Below are 23,223 nucleotides of genomic sequence, written 5' to 3'. Positions count from 1 at the left end.
TGTACATATGCCATTTCTTATCCTTAGGACAATCTTCATAGGTAGTAAGACAATGGCTCAGAGAGGTTAGACAACATGCCCAAAGTCACACAGATAGTGAGTGGCTGAGTTTGGTTTGGAATCCAGGTCCTGTGGCTACAACGCCATGGTTTTCTCAGCATTTCCAGTCCCTTTACATTTATTAGCTTTACCCATTCATTCCATTATTCAGTCAACAAACACATTTTAAGGGGGAGACAACATACTAGGTAACAAATATAAATCAAGGGGGACAAGGGGAATGTTCTCATGGAATTTCAGATCTAGAAAGTTTTAGGGGTTGGTAGATGGGAAAATGCAACACTAATTAGTTCACGAGAGAGGGAAACCCAAATCTCTTCCAGTTCCGCCTGGGAATATGGGCAGAGTGCCTGGAATATGGGCAGGGTTGGTGGGATCTTGCCAATGAGTAACACAGGGTCCAGTTTGGAGGAGGGGGCTCCCAAGTGGGAGTCCTGACCCACTCTTGAACCTTCTATCCACAGGGCAGGGCCCTGCTGGGGCTCTGAGTCCTGGCTTTCCCTATGTCTCCAGAGGTCCCCTGCAAAGCTGGCTTCCACAGCCCAGCGTGGTGGCTCTTCCACAGCGTTCTTCAGGCAAATTTTCCAGGGGCTCAAAAAAAAAAGGCCACTATACACATGCCCTGCTGCATGGCAGGGCTGCAGACAGTCCTATTAACTTCCTCCAGAGGTTTTCAGGATGAGCTTTTTCTAGAGCTCTAATCAAGTCATTTCTGATTACATGGGCCATGTCTCAGCCAGCACCTACAAAAGCGTGATCATCATCTGCTCAAAAATATCTGGATTCCTACTAGTCAACCTATGGGTAGTCAGCAGAGCCCCCAACGTGAACTGAGTCTCTAACCTTTTCTAAAGTCCCACCCTACCATGGAGACCGCGTACCTCTGGCAGTTGGAAGAGCTGACCAACTCCTGCTGCTTCCTGTGTTGCTGATCACAGAGGGGCAGGGAGAGGGGTATTTTGAAGCCTCTTCAAAACTTCAGCTTCTGAAATCAGCCCAAGGAGCTGTTTCTGCCAGTGCCAGTCCGAGGCCAACCTCATTGTCCTGACCAGGAACCAGGCGGACGCTGGTCAAACAATAAAAACAGAGCTGGCCTTGGTTTGCTGAAGGCCTGTGAGAGCTTTTAGGTGAAGGCTCTGCCTGCTTCTGGAGGTGGGGGTGGGCACATCGGAAGTAGAAGGAGCAGGCTGGGGTTTAGGACTTGCAGCACAGAAATACTTGAAAAGATGATATCGGTTTCTCCCCTCTCTGGCGTCTCTGTTGTGATTCCCTTCACTCACTGATATATGTCCATGCTAGTAATACCTCCTTGACTTGGACCTGTTGGGACAAGAGATACGCTATTCTTCATCTTCTCTCTGAGGTCTACTTTGGACCCAGTCTCTATGCAGTTTCCTGAATAGCCTCTTCTCAAGCCTCTTGGGAGATAACGTGGTATACTAGAAGGTGAGTATCTTAAGAACACAACCTGAATTCATACCTTTGACTTATAATGTGCTATCTGGGTGAATTTGGGCAAGTTTCTTGGCATCTTTGGCCAGAATTTTCATGGATGAGGCCTCTGGAAATTACTGATTTCCAGTTAGGAGAAGAGATAGAGTGATGACTCTTTGTGGCAACTTACTTGGAACTTCCTCTTATTCCCTCCAAATCACCCACCAGAAGTTCTCGTGTTCCCTGGGTAGTCTGATCCTGCTGGAGGGAGTAGCTCTGAGTAGAGCTGTCAGGGGTAGCCGGGAGCATGCACATGGCCCATGGAAATATCCATTCTCACTCCTTTTCTGCTAAAAGAGGTGCAACAGTGGAGAAGGATGGGCCTAGATGGATTTCATGGCAGAAAAGGATGAATGTTCTTGGAGAAAAATTCAGCTCCTTCCCAGGGCCTGTGAGGCCCCATATGATCCGCTTCTACTCCTTCCCAGACCACCTCTCATACCTCTATTCCCCAAACCCTCAACCCTGCCACATTCTAGTTGTGCCTTGACCACACTAGCTGATTTTGTCCTAAGGGTTTTGTGCTTGCTCTTTCTTCTTCTGGTACACACTTCTGGATCTTTCCCTTGTTGGCCATTGTCATTCTAACCTGTTTAAATGTCCTTTCCTTGACTACCCTGCTCCCCTATCCCTCCCTCCCTATCATGTTACCCCGTTATAGTCTATTTATAGCTTTTTTTTTTTTTTTTTTTAAGACAGAGTCTTGCTCTGTCAGCCAGGCTGGAGTGCAGTGGTGCTGAAGGCATGTCAGATCTTGGCTCACTGCAACCTCCACCTCCCGGGCTCAAGCAACTCTCCTGCATCAGCCTCCCAAGTAGCTGGGATTACAGGTGTGTGCCACCACGTCCGGCTAATTTTTGTATTTTTAGTAGAGACGTGGTTTCACCATGCTGGCCAGGCTGTTCTCGAACTCCTGACCTCAGGTGATTCACTTGACTTGGCTTCCTAAAACGCTGGGATTATAGGCATGAGCCACCACACTTGTCCTATAGCATTATTATTATTTGAAATTATTGTCCCTTTATGTTTGTTTGTTCATTGTCTATTTCAGCTACTCGAATATACACCCCATGAGGGCAGGGAGTTTTATCTGTTTTTCTCACTGCTATATTCCCAGTGCCTAGAACAGAGCTTGGCACATAGTAGCTGCTCAACAAGTATTTGTTGAATGAATGAATGCCTCTTAATCACTAGGCAATGTCCCTTTGTATTAGATTTGGAAGTAGAAGGAGTGTTAATCTTAAGACCGATCATAACTGTTGAGTGTCACCTGATCTCACAGCCTTCCTGCCTCAGCCTTGGAACACATAAGAAGCCCCAGGAGGGAGGGTAGCTCTGAGTAGAGCTGTCAGGGGTAGCTGGGAGCATGCACATGACCCATGGAAGTATCCATTCTCACTCCTTTTCTGCTAAAAGAGGTGCAAGAGTGGAGAAGGATGGGCCTGGGTCACCAAGCAGGGAGTAGTAGGTGACCCCAGAGATAGCATCCAGGGACAAAATAGAACTCAGAGCTAAGCTGTGTGCTGAATGAAGGCTGCATCTCCAAGGGACTGGGAGTGATGCTGAGGCCAGGCACCAGAAAGGAAGCTTAGTGGCGCTTCCTAAGGATGGGGTGGCTGCAGCCGTGGATGGCCCAAAGCATGTGCCTGGAGAAGGGTAGGCATGCGAAGGATGAATTTGGCTGAACACCATCAGCCTTTTCCGGATTCTTACCCCTCCCCACTCTCAATTGCAAATTCCCCAGTTTAAAGTGGAGAAGCACTGGGCATGATTAACGCTCCTGCTTCACTCACCCAGGGACACTCGGCTTTGCCCTGTTCTGTGGAAAAAAAACAAAACAAAAAAACCCACAAAAAAACCCCACCAAAAACCCAAAACTAGTACCAGGGACCAGCCCCTTCCTGTTCTCAGCCTTCTGCTTCAGCCCAAGTACTTGGAAGTTTTCTCTGCATTAATTTCAGACTTTGTGTAAATATCAGACCTGAGTTTTTGGAAAGGAGTATACTTCAGCCCAAAGTTTCCATCAGGCGCAAGCACCTTTCCTGAGCAGGGATCTTGGGCCAAGAGCTAAATTCCCTTTACTTGGTGCTGACTGCCAACCCCGCAGGACAGAGAGATCTTTCCTCTGTGAGAAGGGGCTGGGGGACCCAGTGTGATGCTTTGGTAGCCTCCCTGCGTGGAAATTGAACCAGGTTTAAAAAGCGAGCTCCAGTAAATATGCCTGGTAGCTGAGGGTCCTGATGGAAATGCCCGTTGGCCAGAAAGGGCCATGAGATGCGTGGGGCTATAGCTGAATTTCTGGACAAAGCAAGGGCCAGGTGCCTGGAGTATGCCTGGAGGGAAACAAGGGGTGACCAGTCCAATCCTTTCAGTTTTGGGGACAGATCCTCAGGTTCTTGGAGTTCAGTCCTTGGATCTAGTCAAAGGTAAGAAAGGAGATGAGTTATCTGTAGACCAACCTCATTATTTTGACCCTAATTGTGTCCCCTGATTCTAGGGTCTGGGAAGGACCTCACCTCATAGAAAACATGTAGTTAGCTCCTTGGATCATGGTTCTCTTTGACAGCTGATGGAAGTCATGGACACAGTTCTTAGGAAATGTTGCCCACATTCATGGGATTTTGTGCATGATTTCAGGGCATTCACAGAGCAGTCCTTCTGTGCAGCAAAGGATTAACCTTGCCCAAACAAAGGTTGGGCCCTTGACCCTGGCTGCCAGGAGGTAACCTCTAAGCCCTTGGAATGTCCTGTCTAATAAGAATCTGTTTATGTGGGAGTCTTGGGCCATGCTGGATGGCCTAAGCTAATGGTGTGATGTATGGTGGGGACATTGGGGCATGAAGTATCAACCTGACCTCTGGAGGGACTGGAGACCAAGGTCAGCCATGTCTATATGACCACAGCCCATAAAACCCCTGAACACCAAGGCTCAGGTGAGCTTCTGTGGTTAGCAAGACTCTGTGGATGTTGCACATATTATTTCTGGGAGAAGGCAATGCTGTCTGCATGACTCCTCTAGGAGAGGACAACTGGAAGCTCATGCCTGGTCTCTCCTGGCCCCTGCCCTTGGTGCCTCTTCTCTTTGCTGATTTTCATCTGTATCCTTTTGCTGTAATAAACTGTAACTGTGAGTGTAACAGTTTTGTTGAGTTCTGTGAGCTGTTCTAGCAAATTACTGAACCAGACGGTGGTCCTGGACACCTCCCACTCTGATCCATCAGGTCAGTACATCCTGCCCACGATGGTTCAATGTTGGCTGATTGGACAGTGAACAAGACCTCTTCAACCCATGGGCATCCTCCAGTGACACTGCTTTTCCTCCTTGGGATAGCCTTCTTTCTGGCCCTCACATGGCAGGAATAATTGCCTTTCATCCAGAAAAGCTCCAAGCACTTCTTGGCTTTCCTCCTCTTTCCTTTCCTCTGTCAAACACCCACCATATGGAAGACTCTGTAGCAGGTGCTGACAGGGATCTACAGATGGACCAGCTGTGAATCTACCCCCAGGGGCTCCCTGTGTGAGGCAGGGATGCAATGTGGGAATAAATCCTACAATACTGGGAGGCCAAAGCCAGAGGATTGCTTGAGCCCAGGAGTTTGAGACCATCCCCAACAACATAGGGAGACCACCCCCCATCCCCCTAACCCCTCCATCTCTACAACATTAGCCAGCCATGGTGGTATGCAACTGTGGTTCCAGCTACTCAGGAGGCTGAGGTAGGAGGATCACATGAGCCTGGGAGGTCAAGGCTGCAGTGAACCCTGGTTGTGCCACTGATATAGTTTGGCTGTGTCCCCACCCAAATCTCATTTTCAACTGTAGTTCCCACAATTCCTATATATCATGGGAGGGACCCCGTGGGAGGTAATCGAATCATGGGGGTGATTACCCTCATGTTGTTCTCTTGATAGTGAGTGAGTTCTCATGAGGTCTGATAGTTTTATAAGGGGCTTTTCCCCCTTTGCTCGGCATTTCTCCTTCCTACCATCATGTGAAGAAGGATGTGTTTGCTTCCCCTTCCACCATGATTGTATGCTTCCTGAGGCCTTTCCAGCCATGCTGAGCTGTGAGTCAATTAAACCTCTTTCCTTTATAAATTACCCAGTCTTGGGTATGTCTTTATTAGCAGCGTGAGAATGAACTAATGCAACCACTTCACCCCAGCCTGGGCAATGGAGAAAAACCTTATCTTAAAAAAAAAAAAAAAAAAAAAAAAAAAAAAAATCCTACAACACAAAGAGAACCCCTATCAATGAGAGGCAGAGAGAGAGGGCTCTGGGAGTTGAGAGGATGCAGAATGTAGAATCTGCATGATCCTATTTGGGAGATCTGGGAGAGCTTCAAAGAAGAGGTAGGATTTGAGTTGAGCCTTGATGGACAGGTACGATATGGACATGTAGAGGTGGGGAAAGGGCCTTCTAAGAGTAAGAGACTGCACACACAGGCAGGAAGAAAGGAGCAGGTCCAAGTGGTGTAGCATCAAATAAAGTTAGAAACAAAGTGGGGCCAGATTCTGAAGAGGCCTCCATGATTGGGCTATAGAAATTGACTTTATTCTGTAGGTGATGGAGAGGCTCTCAGGGTTTCCAGGAATGACTCAGGTATGTATCAGGGAGAAACTACAGTCCTCACAATCTTTGGTGGTGGGCCCCTCCTTCACAAAGTCCCCCGTCATGTTCCCATTATGATCCAGTTTGCCCTCCTCGATCACAGCAGGAGCAGGTGCTGCCTGTAGCACCTGTCTGCCTCTGCAAGGAGACTGACTTGGAGGAGCACGCGCTGGGTTTTATTCATCCTTGGATCTATACTTCATCTGTGAGCACCTATCACAACTACTTCCTCTAAACATTGCATGTATCCAGGCTTGAGTCCATGCCAGGCCTGGTGACCAGCAGCACTTTGAACATAAGCCTTATCTCGTTTAATGCTCACAATAGTCCTGGGAGGGGCACACTGTGATTAGTCCTATTTTAGAACCAAGGGGACAGAGGCTCAGAGCGGGTAAATAACTTATCTCATCTCCCTCAGCCAGTGAGTGGTAGAGCCAGAATTCAAACCCAGATTGGTCTGACTCCAAAAGCTGGGCTCTCAACTAGTTCCCTGCTTCCCATGTGTGTGCCAGGAATGATGCTAGGGGCTGAAGATAGTACCCCTTGGAGGTTTGTTCTAGTCCTCAAAGGGCCTTTGACAACTGTGCCCTCAGATTAATTTTTTTTAATGAAAAAAAATTTTTTAAGAGACAGAGTCTTGCTCTGTCACCCAGGCTGGAGTGCAGTGCGAGATTATAGCTCATTGCAGCCGCCAATTCCTGGGTTCAAGTGATCGTCCTGCCTCAGCCTCCTGAGTAGCTGGAACTACAGGTGTGAGCCACCATGCCAAGCTATTTTTTTTTTTGGTAGAGATGAGAATCTCATTATGTTGCCCAGGCTGCTCTCAAACTTCTGGCTTCAAGCAATGCCCCCACCTCAGCCTTCCAAAGTGTTGGGATTACAGGCATGAGTCAATGAACCCAGCCAACTCTAGATTTATTTAAATCATGGATTCAATTAACAGATATTTGCTCAGTGCCTGCTACAGAAGGGTTCTCTACGTGGAGTGATTTCAGCATCAAATTTGACTCAAAGAACCAAGGTACCTCCGGGCTGCAGAATAAGGCCTCCAACCCCAGAAGAGGAGAGACTTGCTCTCTGAGCCCCTCACAGACCTCCCTCTAACAGCCTACCTGTCCCAGAGCAGTCACTAAAGAGCTACAAAACCTTGACATGATGTTGCCCCCCGACCCTTTGTTTCCTTCCTTTCCAGCTGTCTCCGGCATGTCCCCAGTTCTCTGCCAGCCTGTACCGGCTGTGTGACTGTCCTCTGCAAGGCTGTCAGGATTATAGTGCTTAATAGCCTCCCAACAGGATGCCAGAGCAGCTGCCCTCACAAAAGTGCCTTCTAGGGACTCATGCTGTCTGCTGCCTCTCAGTTCCTTCCAGTCAGGGTTTCTCCAATGACATTGTCCTCCCTAGGAAGCTACCTTTCCTTACTTTAAAAAAATTGATTATGTTTTCTCCTAAATTGTGGTAAAATACACATAACATAAAATTTACCATCTTAATCTTCTAAAAATGCACAGTTTAGTAGCATTACGTATTTACATTGTTATGCAACCATTATCACCATCCATCTCCAGAATGCTTTTCACCGTGCCAAACTGAAACTCTGCACACATGAAACAGTAACTCCCCATTTCTCCCTCCTTCCAGTCTCTGGCAACCACCATTCTACTTTCTGCCTCTATGAATCTGACTACTGTCTTTCCTTTTGAGGAGAGAAATCAATAGTCTTATCCAATATAGTATCTAGATATCTTTAGATGCTATTCCAGTTGGACAAGTTCCACTTTTTACTCTTGAGTGCTTTCTATATCCAAGAAAGCCTTCACATGCACTGGGTCCTCCCAGGTACACATCACCTTCAGCAGCCTAGGAGGCATTCACATACTCTACAGAGGAACTACCTCTTTATGGGGTTGGCCCCTAAAGCTCCACACAAGTCAGAAACCAGGTACAATCAAAATTCCCCTGAAAATCTCGGAGTAAGGCACCATATTGGAGACCCCCATGTTATCTTCCAATGAATCCAATACAACCATCTGCCTTCCACTGCTGGGTCAGACTATTATGTATTTGAGTGGCAAATAAATTAATTGGCTTGCTATGAGGGCCATATCATATGAGAAAGAAATATCATCAAACACCAGACACATGCTTGGTGCCTCAAGATGCTCCCACCATAAGAGAAACAAGGGAACTGGGGCCAAATCTGGGAATGGCAAATTTGGGTCTCCTGTCTCTGGCTCACTGAGGACACATACCTACCAGGAGAGGAACCTGCAGAATTTCTCACTAAAGTATTCTCTCCCCCAGTGGCACACCACTGCATTGCAGCTGAACCTCAAATCCATTCAAACTTGGTGGGAGCAACTGTGCAGATTTTCCCTGATGGAAGAATGCACTCACAGTTGTGTTATCAGATGCAGTGCTAGGGCAAAGAATTAGGGCTCTTTGCATTCTACTGACAAGTACTTTTTGTTGCAGACATGCCTCTCTCCTACCTAGACTGTGGGCTCCCTGAGAGCAGAGAAAACTTCTATCCCTCCTTTTCTATCCCTTCCTGTGTCTGGTAGAGAGCCTGGCACATAGAGTACTCAAGTAAGGAAAATTGTTTACTGACTTGGAAACATGTTCATGCTATATCATTAAGCACAAAAAGTAAACTGCACAATAACACATAGAATACAATTTTATTCTATTTTTCTGTATACCTATTCAATGGGAAAAAGGAAAGACAGATGGAAATTTAATTCTAGTTATCTTTGGGTGATAAGTCTATAGCAGATTTTTATGTTTTCTTTTCTTTTCCTTTCCTCCCCTCCCCTCTCTTTTCCTTTCCTTTCATTTTTTTCAGACAGAGTCTCACTCTGTTGCCCAGGCTGGAGTGCAGTGGCATGATCTGGGCTCACTGCAACCTCCACCTCCCAGGCTCAAGCAATCCTCCCACCTCAGCCTCCTGAATAGCTGGGACTATAAGCATGCACCACTATGCTCGGCTAATTTTTGTTATTTTTTTGTAGAGACAGAGTTTCACCATGTTGCTCAGGCTGGTCTTGAACTCCTGAGCTCAAGTGATCTGCCTGCTTTGGCTTCCCAAAGTGCTGGGATTACAGGTGTGAGCCACTATCTTGAACCTTTATATTTCCTAAACTTTCTATGATGTCCTTTATCATTTTGAAAGGAAAATGGTCTCTAAAAATAAGGTGAATTTTATATCATTAAAAAAAATCTACACTTGGCTGGGCACAGTGGCTCATGCCTATAATCCCAGCACTTTGGGAGGCTGAGGTGGGCAGATCTCGAGGTCAGGAGAGCGAGACCAACATGGCTAACACAGTGAAACCCTACCTCTACTAAAAATACAACAAATTAGCCTGGCGTGGTGGCACACGCCTGTAGTCACAGCTACTTGGGAGGCTGAGGCAGGAGAATTGCTTGACCCGGGGAGGCAGAGGTTGCAGTGAGCCAAGATCATGCCACTGCACTCTAGCCTGGGTGACAAATCAAGGCTCTGTCTCAAAGACAAAAACAAAAACAATAACAAAACTACATTCAAGACAATCACAGAAGAAAATAGATTCCAGCCCTGGAAGGTCATTAGGAGAATAGGAGTTTTATGTCAAAGCCAAAGGGCTCCCCAGTGACCAAGATGGCAGCCAACTGGGGATAGAAGGGGAAGGAAAGTCTCAGTTGGGGAGGGAGTAGGCTCCTGGTGTGTTAAAACTCTTGAGAATCTGATGGTGGGAAACAGAATTTTCTTCTCTTACTGTGTTCAACAGATTTGGGGCTCAAAGTTTTTCTAGCTCACGGCCTCTGTCTCCTGAAGGTGGCTCTGACTCTGAGCTGAAGGAATCCATATGAAGTTCTTGGGCATGGTGTGTTGAAATAAACAGTACCTTACACACATACCTTGATCCATGGGACCCATTCTGGGTAACAGGCCTCTTTGCCTCTTTTTCTCATGGTAGATGTCAGGGTATGTGAGTAAAGATTGAGAAACTTGCCTTTTCTCTAAGCATAGTGCATGGGATAGCCAGGCAACCATGAACTTTGGAATCAGATAATCATGAGTTCAAGTCCTGGCCCTACCACTTACCAGCTATGTCTCAGTGTTGTTATCTAGAAAATGGGAATAATTAGACCTACTTTATAGAGCTTTCTGCTGCTTCAGTGTGAAGTATGTGCACACCAGAGTTCAGCTCAGATCATACAATGGCCTTTATACCCTTTCTCCTCAACATGCCCAGTCTCTAGTTAGCATAAAAGCACTGACCGATGGGAGAGTACATCATTTGTTTAATCCATCTCCCCCAAGAGAATGACTTCCCTTAAATCCCTTTGATGAAGCACAGGTATAAATATATTGACAGCAAGTCAATGAAGGGTGTTATATGTTGAACTGAGTTCCTCCCACCAAAAAAAGATACGTTATGTCTAAGCCCGAACCCCCAGTGCCTGTGAATGTGACCTTATTTGGAAACAGGGTCTTTGCGCATGTAATCAAGTTAAGATGAGGTTGTTAGGCTGGGCCCTTAGTCCAATATAGCTGGTGTCCTTACTGGAGGGGAAGATGTCCTTGTGGAAACACAGACACACAGGGAGATCACCAAGTGACAGCGGAGGCAGAGATGGGAGTGATGCAGCTGCAAGCCAAGGAACACCAAAGATTGACAGCCACCACCAGAAGCCAGGAAGGTGCAAGGAGGGATTTCCCACAGGTTTCAGAGGGAGCATGGCCCTGCCAACGCCTTGATTTCAGACTTCTGGCCTCCAAGACTGTGAGCCAATAAATGTCTGTTTTTTGAAGCCACTCAGTTTGTGGTACTTTGTTATGGCAGGCCTAGGAAGTGAATACAAAGGGTAACTTTTTATTATACTACTACTACTAATCTAAAAACTTCTTTATAAACAAGAGTCCCCAGTTTTAGTTGGTAATCAACCTCAGGGTCATTTAGATTTCTCAGGAAAACTATTTCCTACGTCTGATCTAAATCTCTCTCTCTTTTTTTTAAATCAGTGGAGACAGAACATGTCTTGAAATTGTTCTTGATTTCTTTTTTTTAGATGTTTCTCTTCTGCACTTCTACTTTTTTTTTTTTTGAGATGGAGTCTCACTCTGTCACCCAGGCTGGAGTGCAGTGGTGTGATCTCAGTTCATTGCAACCTCCGCCTCCTGGGTTCAAGCAATTCTCGTACCTCAGTCTCCCAAGTAGCTGGGATACAGGCGCCTGCTGCCTCACCTGGCTAATTTTTATATTTTTAGTAGAGACGGGGTTTCGCCGTGTTGCCCAAGCTGGTCTCGAACTCCTGACCTGAAGCGATCCTCCCACCTCGGCCTCCCAAAGTGCTGGGATTACAGACGTGAACCACCGTGCCTGGTCTTGCCCTTCTACTTGGAATCCAATCTTTGTGGCTTTCTTGGCCTGGCTTCCTGACCCTCAAGCTACCACATGACCTCCCCTTCCATTCCCACTGATACACAACATGGGCTCTCTATTTCTAGCGGAACCAGGAGAGGGGAGAACCATATTCCAGATTCCAGATCCTTCCTTTTATTAAGCAAAAACCCAGAAGTGAATGTTTCTTCCATATTTCTGTCCTGTCTGGACTCAGTGCGTCTTTTGTTTTGTTTTGTTTTGTTTTTTTTTTTCCTGTGGTCCACACAGGACAAGAAAAAACAAAGTTTCAGCTGGAGATAGAACGGAGTCTCTTCAGCCACCTTAACTGGCTCAGAACCACCAAAGGTTCTTCTGGTACATTTAGGGTTCCCCACTCCCTAGTCCCAGGAGAGGAGGACAGGAGATGGAGGCAAAATTCGGTAGGGCCAGAGGCAGCCCCCAGCCTCACACCAGCACCTCCTGCCCCACAAGCCCCCTGATAGCATGGACATGCTGGTTAGCAGCTAGGCACCTGAAGAGCAATTCTTGTTGATCAAGCCTTTGTAGTGCGAAATCTGTAGTGCAGTCCCAGAGAATGGTTGAAGGAGCTGGTATGATCAATCGCAAAGGCTGCACACTGCACAACTCGAGGAGTCGCTATTCCCATGGACCACGATGGAATGGCGCCCTCTGGAGTGATGCAGTGTGGGAGCCCTGTGTACAGCAGAACCTGCTGCAGGTCTATCAGGAGCCAGCCTTCCCAGGCCTATCAGGAGCCAGCCTTCCCAGGCCTATCAGGAGCCAGCCCTGGCTTTCGCCATCTGCCCTGTCGCTCAGCTAGCTTCAGGGTGGCAGACAGCATGTGGCTCTTATTGCATTCCTGAGGCCCCTTTCTGCTCCAGGATGGTAAGACTATCTTAAGAGCATAAGGGGGCAGAAAAGCAGCTGAGAAACTTCAGTTTGGGCAAGAGGAGGCAGTCACAGCTAAGACATGATCATCCAACAAAAATTCAGGTTCAGAAATACCGGGAATGGGTCTGCGAATATTCATGATTTACAGCAGTTACTGTTTTGAGAGCCCTTGCTCTGTGGGAGGTACTGTGGTTTAGCTATACTATCTCATTTTACCCTCCCAACAAATCTATCGGGAAGGAGTCATTATACCCAATTCACAGATGAGGCAAACGAGGCACACACAGCAAGACTAATCAACTCTGTCAAGGTCACACTGCTGATGAGGTGGCTACTGATGAAGTCACTTTGGTGAGCTTGGAGCCCTTCTATCCCATCCACTCCTGGAAGAAAATGGCTGAATGGATTCTTTTGTGAGTCTAAGCACTAGATGTTATCAGGAAGGGAACTGGGAATAAAAATGTAGGTGCCAATGTGCCAGAGTCACCATCACAACTGAGGAAAGACCAGAGGGAGCTGGAGGGTTAGGGGAGGCCCCCGGGATATGGAGCCAGAGAGGACAGATGCAGATAAGTCCAGAGGTGAGGCGACAGACATTCAGTGTGGATCCCAATGGCTGAGAAGATGTGCCCACTGAGATCTACACAGTCATGAAGCCTGAGTAGCCAGGGAGACCACACCTTATTCTCCATCCTAGTTCCAGTGCCTGGCCTGCTTCCTACTGTGGCACAGAGGCGCTAGGACCCTGCGGCTCAAAAGATATAAAGGAAATGAGGTGAAAGACAGCTCTGGCACGTGTTGGGTAGCCCAGTAGTGATAAAGCCCCAAAGGTGGTAGCACCTAAAAATACACATTTATTCCTAAAAGAAGCTCCTCCCTGATGATGTTCAAGTCATCATGAACTACTGAGAGAAGCTGGGCAGATGAGGGGTTGGCATATGGAAGTGGCCATTCCTCTCCTCAGTTGGGTCACTGGTGGCAGAACATGAGCTGACCCAGGTGGTGGCCATTCTGACTGTGCAGAGTCCCTGAGCCATGGCCAGAGTAAAGACATATTCTTTTCTAAGTCCCAGATTTCTTGTCTGTGACAAGAGCAGAGTGCAACATATCAGTGGCTTCCAAAAGACAGAAAACTGGAGATGTTCTAATAGAATCTGGCTGTGCCCTTCTTGACCCACCTCTCTAGCCCCCATGAGGTATCATGGACTGACCCCCACGGACTCTGAAGCATGGTTGGAAAAGCTCTGAAGTTATTTGTCCAGCCAACAAAATTTCCTGAGCACCTACTGTGTGCCAAGCGTTTCCTAGGTGCTGGAGACACAGAGTGACCAAGACAGATGGGGCTCATGTCCCATGCAGCTTTTGCTGCCTGGAGATTTCCAAGGCCCATCAGCATATTGAGAAGGGACCCAACATTAACTAGGGTGAATTTTGTTCATCCTTGACTTCCTCTGAGGGATGAGATCCTTTTCACCTACAAAGCCTGTTGCTGGCCTTGGAAGGTGTGTGCTACAGAAACCACCTTGGAGAACCAAGGGAGGAAGGGACCCTGTCTCAGGCAGGGAAGTGGAGACAGGAGAAGCTGGCCGTGATCTTCTCACTTCACCAAGGGCAGTGAGAAGGGGTGCTCTTGGTGGAGCTCAGGAGAGGGCAGAGAATCACCAAGGAAACTGACCAGCTAAAATTTCTAGAAATAAGTTAAAGGAAAATGCAGGCGATGGGAGTGGGGGTGTTTGGTGTTTGCTTTCTTTAAATTGGGTGGGCCAAAAAAAAAAAAGTTCCCCAAGAGGAGGTGACATTTGAACTTGCATGACCAGAATAAACCAGCCATGCAAAGCCCTGTGGGAAGAGCACCTGGGCAGGGGGACAGAGAGGGCAAAAGTCCTTAAGGAAGTGGGAGGCCAGGGGCTGCAGGGCAGTGGGGGAGGGGACAGTGATGTGAGGAGGAGGGGATACCACCCTGTGGGCCAAAGCTGGGGATTGGGCTTGATTTTAAGTGAGACAGGACCATCTCTAAGGTCTTCTAAATGCCTCTGCAATCCCCAGGGTGCTGAGAAGGGATATGCAAATAACCTTGATCAATTGCTGTGTGCATCTAAGGGCGAGCCATTCTACATAGTACTTGCAGTGACTTAGGAGGGGGTGGGAGTCCTGTTTTCCAGCCACTGAAGCATCAGAGCCTTATCTGGTGTATACAAGTCTTGCTGACCCTGCTGTGCGCAAACCCTGGGAGTCCCTGGGTCACTGAGAAGGCAGATCCAGAAAGAAGGGCAGATGGGGAGGGCCTAGATGGGGCTGCAGGAGGCCAAGGCACTAACCCAGTGTGAGGCTCCTCCTTCGCTAATGAAGCCACCCCCACTCCTAACCTTCCTCCCGCTCAGGAGTGGGTGTGAAGGCAATCTAAGCAATCAGGTCTCCCACACCAGGTGACCCTCTGTCAAAACATTAACAAGTCACAACAGAGACCCACATGGGTTGTATTTAGGAAACAAGTAGGAATAACAGAACAAGACTGCTTTAGGGGGAATACATAGCCTGGGGAAGGGGGAAAACAAAGCCCCTGGCTGGGTCACGTGAGTCTGGGGTGGGGGTGATGCCCACGGATGGGGCAGTAGAGTCAGGAGACAGAGACAAGCATGCAAGCAGGCAACCTCTTTACTCAGTCCCGGGGCCGCTGTTCACCCCCATTGGTGCTAGTCCAAGTCTTCCAGGGGACTGGCACCCACTGGAGTCACCCAACAGGTCAGGGAACAACAGAGGGTTAGGTCCTCAGCTCACATAGGAGAGGCAGGTGGCCAGGTTTGGATAGAGAACAAGTGGAGAGGCAGGAATCTGCTGAGGGGTCAGAGCCCCACCCCATCCCACAGTGAACTCCATTGAATGCTCCACCTCATTGTTTTCTTCTAATCCAGAGAAAAAGGGAAGAAAATGAGTACCCAGCATTAGAGAGAAGGTTACAGATGTGAGAGCGCTTGCTGGGTCAGTGACTTCATTTGAGATTTAGGATTTTAAGCCCTACCTGGTAGGGTCTCCCCTTTCCCTGGGTTGCCCCTTGGCCCGGGTGCAGCTGCTGTATTCCTGCTGCAGGCTCAACCTGGGCCAGTGCCTAGATTAGCATCTCTTTAGGCTCAAGTCCCTCCATCTGCTGTAGGAAAAAAGAGCTTTGTGGACAAATTCAATTTGAAAAACTTGGTGGAGATTTCCAAGGTCCATCAGCATATTGAGAAGCCCTGCAGGGAAGGGACCCAAAATTAACTAGAGTTAATTTTGTTCATCCTTGACTTTCTCTGAGGGATGAGATCCTTTTCAACTACAAAGCCTGTTGCTGGCCTTGGAAGGTGTGTTCTGTAGAAACCACCTTGGAGAACCAAGGGAGAAAGGGACCCTGTCTCAGGCAGGGAAGTGGAGACAGGAGAAGCTGGCCATGACCTTCTCACTCTCCTAAAAGACAAACTGGGGGCAGTGGCTGTAATTCTGCCATTAGGGAAGGAAGAGAGCACGTGGCCCAAGAGGCAGGGGTAGAGAGAAGAGCTTAGAGCCCAGTACACTCTGAGGAACTGTTTTGGGCTTTAAACTAGGAGTTGATGAACTAGACCACATTGGAATCACCTGGGGCAATTTTGAAACCCACAGATTCCCCGCCCCCAAACCCCCATCCCACTGAAGCAGAATCTCCTGGGTCACATTAGGGCTTCAGGCACCCGTATTTTTGAAAAGCTCCTCAGATGCAGCTAATTTTAGGGACTGAAGGCTAACTCTAATGACAGCCTCCAGGTCTCCTTTTCAGTGTCTTGTGACGTTGAAAAACATTTACTACATTCTTGCCTGAGTCATCCTAGAATCCAGGCTTTCCCTGAGCCATCTGGATATGCAGGTCAAAGTGAGATGGGCTGGAGGGGAGACAGGGAGCATCTGCTTGGGGAGGGAAGGAGTGAGGGGAGGGTCAGGCCAAGGGTCCGGACGTTGCTGGGAAAAATCCCCTACACAGGACCCAAGACGGCAGCTGAGGTGAGGCCAGGTTTTCTGAGGGAGATGGGAGGCTGAGCTCTGACTTGCCTTACACATTTCTCTTCTAGAGGTTTTGTTTTTTTGTTTTTGTTTTTTGTTTCTCCCAAAAGTAGCCCTGGAAACAGCGAGGATTTGGAGAGACAGAGTCAGAAGGTGTCCCAAGGGTGGACAATGGGCGACCCAAGACCAAGTCTGTTTAGAGTTGGGTTCTGATTGGATGTCACAGCATTGCTGTGATCCGACGCTTCCCTTTACTGGCTTGAATGGGACTAGCATGGTGTGAAGGGAGGAGACTCAGAAGCCTCGGTGCAAGAGCAGCCTGTGACCCCCATCCAAGTGCCCTCCCCTCTCTGGGACTCAGTCTCCCCCTCTGCATAATGAAGAAGATGGTGTGGTGACCCATAAATCCCTTTCTGCTCCAGCGTTTTATGACTCTGTAAAACAGAGACTCAGGAAAGCTTGACAGCTTACCCAGATCCACCCCTTTGGCTAGTGGCTTTTAGCCCTTACTTTATCATGACTTCAACTCCATTTTACAGATAGGAAAGTGGAGGTATTCAATGACATGCCTGAATTGAGATAAATCTCCAAGGTCCTGATCCTCATTTGGTCCTCTTTTCAGTAGCTGGGCTCACCTCAGCTCTGGAGGACCCCTACTCCTCTACCTCCCACTCCCCATGGGGATCCCCCTTTGGGGCTGTCACAGTGCAGCTGCTGTATCTGCCATGCTCTCTGGAGGACACAGCTGCCCGGTGCTGCAACCTGATGCAGCACATTCTGGGAACCAGAGGTCCCTACATCTTGCAAAGGATGGAGGAATGACAAAGTGAAGGATTACTCATCTGGGTATTGTTGGTGCTCTCTTTGTCAAGAACTGAAAGGAATTTATAGTACTATGGTTCATTCAACTAGTCTGTTGTATGTGCCTGGCCCTGGGTTAGGGACACGGCACACCAGACACCAAAGGTGCCTGCATCGGCTTCAAGGCTCCCCACAAGCCTCCTTCACAGACGGGAGATCCTCACAGGATCTTGGCCCATGAGGGCAGGCTTAGCATCTCCGTGTTATAAATAAAGAATCTGAGGCTGAGAGGTGAAGCAGTCTCCCCTTGGTCATACGCCATCAGTGCCCAGTCCATGTGACTCCAAGTGCAGTGCTCCTCCCACCACACACACTGGAGGAAGATGCTCACACCACCCACTGCCCCTCCCCCAAGCAGAGGGAATACTATGGCAACCCTGCCCCAAACAGCAACCTTCTTTGGCTTCCTGATCACACGTGTTGACTCTGTAATTTTCCACAGTGGGGCCTTTAATAGCCTCAAAGATACTAATAACAGTTACCATTTTATTGTATGTCTAATTTGTGCCAGGTCCTTTATTTGCTTTCTCTTGAACCTTCACAACTGTCCCACAAGTCCATCTCATGGATGTAGAAACGCAGTGAGGCTCAGAGAGGATAACTGACTTACCCAAGGGGATACAGCTAGGATTCCAACCTCAGTCTGGGCTACCAAAGCCCACAGTTTTTCTAATTTACCACGGGGGCTCGGACTTTTCTTTTCCTTTTCATTTGTTGTCTCCTCTGCACTGCCTACCTAACTCTCCTTCTTGTCCTATCCCCTCTCTTCCAGCTGCTGTGCACAGTTGGGCATGGCCTGGCCCATGAAGGTCTGCAGCAGGGTTTCTCAACCTTGGGACTATTGACATTGTGGGCCAGATAATTCTCTATTGTGCATGTATGTGGGCGGGGGCTGTGCTATACACTGTAAGATGTTTCACAACACCCCTGGCTCTATCCATGAGACACTAGCAGCAAGCACCTCACTCTCCAGTGGTGACAACAAAAAATGTCTCCAGACATGGCCAAATGTTCCCTGGGGAAGGGGGGCAAAAGAGCCCCCAGGTGAGAGCCATTGCTGTATAGAAATGAGGGGTCAGGTTCAGGTTGGTTATAGCCAGTCTTCCCCATTAGACTGTAAGCAGGTGGAGGGCAGAAAAAGTGAGTTGATTTATTCACCGCTGTGTTATCCATGCCTAGCACAGTGCCTGGCATGTAGCAAGTGCTGCTGAAAGGAGAATGAATGAATGAATGAATGAATGAATGGTCTCTGGGAATACGACATGTTCTGCGATGAGAGCCTGAAGGTCTAGATCCCTGTCCAGATTCTTACCAACCTGCTCTGGGGTAGCAACCTTCCCCTCTTTGGGCCTGGGTCCCTTTTGCGATCTCTTAAACGAGGACCATCACAGGCCTGGAAGGCCCTGCGCATCTGTGATCTGGGGACTGCCAGAGACCAGGGAGCCGAGGGGGACTGTCTCCTAGGTCAGGCATTGCAGACCTGCTGTGTCCTGTGTTTCTCCTTCTTACTCTAACCCTTCAAGTCAAATCAATTACAGAGAGACAGGCACCCCTGCCCCCACATACACCAAAATAGCGACCTACACAGAAGAGGTGGCTCCTTTTTTGAGTGTGTATCTTAAAAGGAAAAACATGTAACCTCAAAGGTAACCAAATATCCAAATCGTGATGCCCAGCATCACACACCCCAAATCCACCTATTCATGAGCTTAACAAAAAGCTTCTTTAGGATACACTGTAAGGCCATTGAAAGGGAGAGAAGTCACCTCTCATAGGCCTGGCCAGCCCACAGGGCCCGCCCTCCCAGCGCGCATGCACACACACACACACACACACACACACACACACACACACACACACACACTCCACCGCTTACAAGGAGGCTCTGAGTTTTTAAAAGTAAACTCCGCCGTTTCCGTTCTTGCCCTGGATTCAACTTTTGAAAAAAGGAACCGTTTTACCGTTTTCTCTACAAATTCCCCCTCTCTGGTTCTCCTCTCGCCTGCACTCCCGCTCCTTCTCCAGCCCTCCCCTTGTTCTGCTGGCCTCCCAGTGGCCCTTCTTCAGCTGTGTCCAGGGGCTCAGACTCCCTCGCAGGGATGGCTGTGTCCTGTTGGATCTGGCGGAAGGGGAGCAGCCACTCCCAAAGTAGCTGTCACAGAAACAGGCCCTTCATCTCATTGAAAGGGCTTCCTTTAAGTTATCAGGGCTGCAGCGTAGCTACCATCAGGACACGAAGCATGGCCATGAGGCCAGGCGTGACAGCAGAAGAGGAAGGCTCCTGTTCCCAAGCAGTGCTCCAGATCCCCTTTCCCAGGGCAGCTGCTGGCCTGTCCCCTCCCTCCTCTACTTGTAAGTAGACCTGTCCTCCATGCCTTGCTTCCTCTCTGACTCTGGGTCCTCTTCCTTGAACTTGCCTTTCCCCAACTCCAGCTTTCACCTCAGCTGCCTTGACTCCTCAACACTTGATGCAGTGGCAGCAAGGACACCCCAGCACCTGCCACCTAGGGCCACAATGCTGGAATTTCTGAGACAGAAACATCATTGGGAACAATATAGTAAAAAATATACATATATATACATATATGCAAATATCAAAAGTGTATATATTTGCATATATACATTTATTTTATAAACACACATACCCTTATAGAGGGCTTCAAAATATATAACAGAAACAAAAGTTTCCAGAAACAATACTTACCTTTGCTACACAGGAGGCACTATGAGATTATCTAGTATTTCCTATTTTATTAAGAACCCTGCTAAATTGATTTCACAACCTGCAGTTGGACAAATCTGGTGCTAGACATCCCTGCAGCAGCAAAGACAGACTCAAAGTGGAACTCTAGGCAGGGTCTCATGGGCTTCCTTTGGCTCAGCTGAGGTCCTCCTAAGGGCCCAATAAGAAGGGCCTTGGGAAGAACCCAGTACTAGAAGGCATCATTAAAAAGAAATTCACTGGCCAGGCATGGTGGCTCATGCCTGTAATCCCAGCACTTTGGGAGGCCAAGACAGGCGATCACCTGAGGTCAGAAGTTTGAGACCAGCCTGGCCAACATGATGAAACCCCGTCTCCACTAAAAATACAAAAATTAGCCGGGCATGGGGGTGCACACCTGTAACCCCAGCTACTCGGGAGACTGAGGCACAAGAATCACTTGAATCTGGGAGGCGGAGGTTGCAGCGAGCCAAGATTGGGCCACTGCACTCCAGCCTGGATGACAGAGCGAGAATCCCATCTTAAAAAACAAAACAAAACAAAACAAAACAGAAACAAAAAACAAAGATCACACCAAAAGTTAGGACACACAGTCTCTTACCAAGATAAAGTATTTGAAATTTTTGCTATCCATAACTTGGGGTTTGTGACCCCCGAGGGGGCTTAGGAGCTGTTAGAGGAGAGGAATTAAGGTTTGTGGTGCTTGCTGAGAGCTGGACAAGGCACCCACTTTATGTCTTTTAATCTTCACAAAAATCTCTTCTTGGAGGATTTTCTCCCCTTTTTGGAGAAGAGGAAATGAAGCCTCTGGGAGGCTCAGTACCCTCATCAAAGCGAGGTAGCCAGTGAGTGGCTGGGCTGGGATTTGAACCCCAGTTTTCCTTGCATGCCAGGCTGTCCACCCTCCTGGCTCTTGCCCACTGTCTCAGGAGTGAACTCTCTCGTGGAGCTCCCTCTCTAATTGGGGAGGGGGCATAAGATGAGGAGAATGCTCTGCCTCAGCATACAGGGGTGAGTGGCTGCCTGGGATTGGGTGTGTGTGTGTGTTAGTGATGGGGAACAGGGGCAAGAGGTGTGCCTGGGTATGAGGAGGGCTTCCAAACATTAAACAAAACATTCCCATTTAAGTATGATTTTCATGGAATATTCTAGGAAAAGAAAAACATTCAAATTTCTGCTAGAATTAAGAATGATAATAGTAATATTAATAATATCAAACAGTTACTGAGTCCTTGCCCAGTGCCAGGCACTATGCTAAGCCCTTTGCTTGGGTCATCTCATATCTGCTATTTATTGAGTATCTGCTGTGGGCCAGCATTGAACACAAAGCCTGGCACCTAGGTGGCGCTCAGCAGATAGTGGAGAATGAATGAAAATACCAGGCACAGCACTAGAAACTACACATAAGTATATCTAAATGAAACACAGTTCAAGGTAACCTGCGGAATTCCAGTATCTCTCTAAGAGATATTTTCTTCCTTCTGACAATTCCTTCTTCTGAAACTTTTTAAACTGGGGAGATCTACTCTTCTGCAATCTTTCTTTCAGGTTAGAACCTCCCCTTCCCACTCCCACTCAATGCTTCCTCTTCCAACAAGCTTCGGGGTTTTCTTCCCCATTGCCTTTCCATTTCCCGCAGTTTCTCCCTGGATCCTGAGATTGACAAGCCAACACTCCTACACCGTATCTTCATAGAGCCTCCAAACCCACCTTGCCCAGGGTGCATGGGCAAGCTGATTGCTCCTTGTCCATGGCAACCCAGGACAAGAAAGAGGTAAGGATTAGAACCCAAGACTTCTGGACTCTTAAATCAGGACAAGGGACTGACTATGGCCTCAGAAAACCTGGATTCTAGTTCTGCCCCTGCCCCTAAATCACAGTGCAACCTTCAGAAATTCATTGCACCTTTCTGGGTCCACTTGCCCTCCTCGTCAGACAAGGTGGGTGCATTTTCAAGGTCCAGAGTCCCCTCAGACACCCATCCACTGCAGCTCCCAGGACCCCAAAACACCATGCTAACCCAATTCAGCTTTGTATTTTCCTCCTGGCTGCCACCCCCACAGAACCGGAATTTACATATCAGTCAACATGCTGGACCTCCAGCTTCTTCATGGTGAAACCCTAGCAGGATCCTGTCAGAACCCAGCTCATGACTGAAAGGAGGATAATGATGGAAAAGTTTGGGTTGGATCCTGTCTCACAACCAGAGACAAGCCCCCACCCCCGCAGCTTGCTCTGCCTAGAGTGTGGTTCAGTTGACAGACTGACAGCCTCCAACCCAACCCCAGGGTTGGAAAGAGCTCCTGCTCCACCAGCACTGACTTCCTTTGCAGAGGAACCCACAGACGGAAAAACCGCACCCACAGACGGAAAAGCCGCTCGTGGGCGTGTGTCCTCAACTCCTCTCCCCTTTCTTCCTTGAGAAATGCCCCTTCTTGGTTGGACACCCGTGTGTTCAGGGCACTACTCTCCTCTCCCCTGCTGGCAGTTCAGTAGCTCTGTCCCAGGTTCTGCCAATCTCCCCTGGGCAGACACTTAAGGCACTCTGGTCCTTGGAGTAAGCCAAGTGGCCAAGGATGGGCTATCTAGCCTCCGCTTAGGACCCGCCGTGTCCCTGACATACTGTCCATATGATTTCATTTATTCCTCCAGACCTCGCGAAGGCCTTCTCCTTCTCGGCTGACAGAGGGCAGGCCAAGGCTCAGGAAGGTGAAACACATCTTCCAGCTCAAAAGTAGCACCTCGGGGATTTGAACCCACATTCCCTTGACTGTGAAGCTGCTACTCTGTTAACCATGGGTCCTTCCAGACCCTACCATTTAAAATCACATGGGGGTTTGGAGTAAAGGATCCCTTGTTCCTTCATCCTGGCGGACTAGGAGACAAGTGCCCCTCCTCACGTGTTCCTTTGCCCCATTCACTGAGTCTGCAACAGCCAAAAAGTTTGCTCAACTCCACCGCGGACGCAGCCGGTGGATGTCCAGAGCCCCCGGCACACATAGCTCCAGGGCGGACACCGAGGCAGTGCAGCCCCCAGCCCCGGGGCGTGCAGCCTCAGCCAGGTTCCTGGCTCGCCGGGCGCCCTAGGAGAGAGCCTCGCTCTGGAGGGAAGGAGACAGTTACCTTGAAGAGTTGGACTCCCTTCTCCAAGAACTTCAGTCCCACACACCTGGCGAGGCAGCTGGGGGCT

The 23,223-nt window shown here is 48.5% G+C and overlaps 1 protein-coding gene across 1 annotated transcript in view; it reads right to left on the bottom strand.

Annotated features, from left to right (window-relative positions):
- Positions 1 to 23,223, bottom strand: part of ACAN (aggrecan) — an 80,856-nt gene extending 57,633 nt beyond the window's left edge. The window contains exon 1 of the mRNA XM_011986342.1: positions 23,157 to 23,223. The gene's annotated coding sequence lies outside the window, so the exon portion shown is untranslated. The remainder of the gene's footprint in view (positions 1 to 23,156) is intronic.

This window comes from Mandrillus leucophaeus, unplaced genomic scaffold, assembly GCF_000951045.1.
Source record: "Mandrillus leucophaeus isolate KB7577 unplaced genomic scaffold, Mleu.le_1.0 Scaffold297, whole genome shotgun sequence".
NCBI lineage: Eukaryota > Metazoa > Chordata > Mammalia > Primates > Cercopithecidae > Mandrillus > Mandrillus leucophaeus.
This window is presented reverse-complemented; position numbering and strand designations above follow the sequence as displayed.